Here is a 5,069-nt window from a genome sequence, read left to right as displayed (position 1 = left end):
TGCAAACATTCTTAAACAGTTCGCTTATAAAGTTTGTTCCTCGATCCGTTAGAATCGTTTCCGGAATCCCGTGTTCACACACAATTTTCGTCGCAAACTCCTTTGCCACCGTAGCGGCTTCTTGATTCGGAACGAGTATCGCCTTACTAAACTTCGTAAGACCGTCTTGAAACGTTAGCAGATATTTATTTCCGCTACTTGTCACCGGTAACGGTCCGACAATATCAAGCGCGCATTTTTCGAAAGGCTTTTTCGGCGTATCCGTAATTACTAGCGGTACTTTTATTTTCCTCGACAACTTATTCTTTTGGCAGGATTCGCATTTCGAAATATAATTCTCCACGTCGCTTGTCAGCTTAGGCCAGTCGTACCTCATTCTTATTCTTTTTATTGTACGTGCTATTCCTTGGTGTGCACCCACCGGTGAATCATGATACTCGTATAGTATCTGTCTCTTTTCCTCTTCGGTTAGCTCTTGCCTCTCGCTCTTCTCTTCTTCTGTTTTCTCGCTCTCCTTCGCTTCGCACGTGCATGCCTCCGCGGGAGCTCTGCTCAACGCGTCCGCGTTGGTATTCGCCTTCCCTTTTTTATGCATAATCTCGTAGTCATACTCCTCCAATTTCAAACGCCATCGCACGAGCCGCGATCCGGGGTCCTTTACGTTAAAGAGCCACACCAGTGCCTTATGATCGGTGATAATCTTGAACTTCGTTCCGTATAAATAAGGCCTAAAATGCTTTACTGCCCACACATTTGCGAGTAACTCTTTCTCTGTCGTGCTGTAGTTTCGCTCCGCTTTATTCAGTACTCGGCTCGCGTATGCAACCGGCCGATCCTGACCTACCGCACCTTGCGATAGCACCGCGCCGACCGCGTAACCCGACGCGTCGGTTGTCACGATAAACTCCTTGTCGAAGTCCGGATAAGCGAGCAATGGAGCACTAATTAACTTTTCTTTTAAATTTTCGAACGCTTGCTGTTGCTCGTGCCCCCACTCGAACGCTATTTCTTTCTGCAACAGTCGTGTCAACGGCTTTGCTATTTTTGAGAATTGATAAATTTTCTATAGTATCCTGCCAGACCAATGAATGCCTGAATATCTTTCGCCCTTTTCGGAATCGGAAATCTATTGACCGCCTCTATCTTCGACGGATCTGGCGATATACCCTTCTCGGTAATCACGTGCCCTAAATACGTGACCTCTTTGCGAAAAAATTCGCACTTATCTGGCTGCAACTTTAAATTATACTTCCGCAACCTGTCAAAAACCTCTCGTAGCCGCTTGCTGTGCTCCTTCAAGCTCGCACTGTGTATCACGATATCGTCGAGATACACGAAGCACTTTATACCCCGCAGTCCCGTCAGGACCGAATTCATCAACCTTTGAAACGTCGCCGGCGCATTTTTCAATTCAAAAGGCATCCTGTTATATTCGTAATGACCATGCGGTGTTGAAAACGCTGTCTTACCTCTGTCTTCTTCGTCCATTGGTATCTGATGATACCCGGACGCCAAATCTAAAGTTGAGAAATACTTCGCATTCCCAAGTTGATCTAATATAGTAAGTTACTGATCTTGAAAAGTTAACCTAACCTAACCTAACCTGATCAGCTAGATTATAGTTTTCACAGAATACTCTGAATAAGTTTGCATTTTGATAACTGTGTTTAAGTGTATCTTGTGAATAATTGTGAATACTTTGTGTACACAGTGTCAGTAAAATTATTTAGATAACATGACCAAGTATTATTACACTCAAAAATATCGTGTACTCAAAAGAAAACAGGATGTATCATTTTCTTCTGATTCTTTTTCTCTTTCTGACACTTTCTCTTTCATACACATGATAATGATGACATTGAAGGCTCGAAACAAAAAAAACTGAAATTGAAATATACTTTCTCCAATGATAAAAGTATTTGCAACGTTACTTCTGTAAATTTTGAACATTCCAATGTCAGAAAAAAAACATTCAACGCGTGTCAGAAATTGATAACGATGATTGTAATGATTTAGGAGACTATAAAGATGACAGTGTTAATTCAAGCTTTGACGACAATAGCAAAAATGTTTGTTTAGCAACATCAACTCCTGAGCAAGTTTCTGAAGCGGAAATTGAAACGCATGAAAATGTCATCGATAAAACTGAAGAAAAAATTATGTTTTGCGATAAGTTAAAAAACGTGTGCTTAGACAATATTTACAATATAACAAACAAATTTGTATCCCAATTATTGGGTGTGCTTAGAAGCGAAGGATTAGATGTGCCAATGTGTGCAGAAACTCTACTAGGTACAAAAAAACTTTTTGATTACCTTATAAGCCAATGCTAAGCAGTAATGGAAAGAACGGCCAATACAGATATTTTGGGATTTCAACTGGCATCAGTCGACAAATTTCATCGATTAATTATGATGATAACGTCATCCAAATTATTGTCAACATATACGGTTTTGATTTATTTCAAAAATCTTCTCAAAAATGCTGGCCTATATTAGTTCAGTTGTATCACTTTGAACATCAGTTTCAGCCTTTTATTGCAGCTTTATATTGTGGTCCAGGCAAACCAACATACGTGCAGGATTTCATGCTTGATTTTATAGAAGAAATCACTTATTTAATAGAAAATAGACCTCAAATAGAAGATAAGTACTTTACTTTTCAACTCAAAGCTTTTATATGTGATACTCCTGCACGGGCATATATCAAATGTTGCAAAGAACATACAGAATTTTTTTCATGTGAACGATGTGAGACAAAAGGACTCTTAATCAAGCAAAAAATTGGAAAAAGAGGAACTAAAACAATGAAAACTTCAAGGAAAATCATATTTCCGCAAACGGATGCTCGTCGACGTACACACAAATCATTTAGAACACAGCGTCAAAAGAACCATCATTTAAGAATGTTATTTCTCCTCTCTTGAAAATACCTGATTTCGATATTATATCTGGCGTCTTATTGGATTATATGCATTTGCTTTGTATTGGTATTACTAAAACGCTACTGCATTATTGGCTACAAGGACCAAAAGTTAGCAAAATTTCTTTTCGAAATCGGCTGTTGTTAAAAGAGATGCTCGATTCTGTATCTGATAATGTTCCTTCAGAATTCCAACGAAAAAAATTTGATTTGGACGATATTGCAAACTGGAAAGCAACTCAATTTCGTTTTTTTCTTTTGTATTGCGGTGGTATGTTGCATCACATTCTTTCTGAAAGTGCTTACAAACATTACTTATTACTTTTTGTTGCCTGCAGAATTCTATGCAGTGCAGAATATGTACAGAAAAAAACGTATGTGACAAATGCAAACGATTTGCTAATTAAGTTTTTTATTTTATTGCCAACATTATATGGAAAAGGGTCTCAAGTAATGAACTTCCATAATTTGATTTACATTGCAGACGACGTCAATTATATGAAAGCACCACTGTCATTTTTTTCTGCATTTCTTTTCGAAAACTTTTTGGGAAAAATAAAATCTCTTGTTCGAACTCCCGCGAATCCACTTAGTCAAATTTATAGACGTCAGAGTTAGAATCGCGTAACAGTTTGTCATTTTCTAAGATTACCTTGCATAATTCTTGCAGTTTGCAAAAAAACTTTGGAAAAACAATTACAGAAATGGCGATTTCTAATCTAGAGCGAATTACATATAAAAATATGACACTAACTACAAAACATCCGAACAATAATTTTATGTTACAAAATGGGAATATATGTCAAATAAAAGATATCTTTATAGAGACAAAAAAAAAGAATTCTACATTACTTTTTACAGATGTCTATATTACAGCATACACTTACAAGTGTAAAAACACGTATAAATTTTGTACTTTTCTCCTCAAGTGGTCCAAATTAGGAATACAAGAAGTAAAAGCACTGAAATGTAGTGCTAATCGTTATTGTCTTAATGATATTTTAAATAAGTGCATCTTGCTTACGATTCGAGATAAGAAGTTTGCAATTGCAATGCTTCATTAAATACATTCTTATCTAACAAACTATTTATTTAGCATGTAAGTTTACATGTCCTAATAAAAATAAATATTTTAATATTAAATACTTGAATCTTTTAATTAAATACTTTGAATTCTGAAAGCTGTAGAGTAGAGAGAGAGAGAGAGAGAGAGAGAGAGCTCTGAAAGCTTTGTTCGATTATTACTGGCAATATTGAAAAATCTATAAGATACGTAACATGTTCCTATAGATTTTCAGTACTGCCAATAATGGGTGCTTTCCAACTACGTACACAGGCGACACTGTGTAACGCTGTGTCCATTAGTGTGAGAAAGAGCATATCAGTGCGTCTCACTCACACTAGTGGACATCGTGTAACACAGTGTCGCCTGTGTACGTAGTTGGAAAGCATCCAATAACCGAAGAGAGCCGTAGTACCTTTCTTTATCGCGTATGCGCGAAAAGCGCGACTTGTCTGATAACACTGTTTCGATTGTTTCGCAAAATTAAATCAAACGTTGCTTCTGACTATTGTTGAGTCTTGACTATAAGTCTTTTTATGTTCAAAAAACAATTACGGTTTTTTTACGAGTGATTATTCAGTGTTTCTGGTTCTGAGAAAAAGTGCAATATTCTATAGTTATCTTACGTGAAGTTTTACAACAAAAAGTTTCTCAACAAAATCATCGGTAGTGATTAACGACATCGTGCATTAAGGTTATGTATCACCACAGTGAGAATCTTTGAATTTTTTATTATTATTTAATTTTTTTTGATAATGCGAGTAATATCTTAAAATATTTTTATCAATATATTTTTAAAGATAATTTCTTTTTAAAGGCAATTTTTTTTTTTTTTTGATTAATCGTTTCTAATGATTATTTTTGTCAGCAAAATTCTTAAAACTCTTGGTGATTATATTTTTTCCTTTCCTGCAGAATGAATAAACTAGTAGGAAAAGTAGTTGTAGTAAAATTTCTCTATGACAAAGATCCTTCAGGAAAAGCTCTAATTGAAATTGTCCCACGTAATTGGCTACATTTAGAAAAAGACCAGTGGTTTTGTTGGTATCCGCCAATAAAAGATGAACAATTCGGTGATAAATGG

The sequence above is a fragment of the Pseudomyrmex gracilis genome, unplaced genomic scaffold, assembly GCF_002006095.1.
Source record: "Pseudomyrmex gracilis isolate BER0280 unplaced genomic scaffold, ASM200609v1 scaffold_290, whole genome shotgun sequence".
Taxonomy (NCBI): Eukaryota; Metazoa; Arthropoda; class Insecta; order Hymenoptera; family Formicidae; genus Pseudomyrmex; species Pseudomyrmex gracilis.
The sequence above is the reverse complement of the archived record's forward strand: the minus strand, read 5'-3'. Positions refer to the sequence as shown.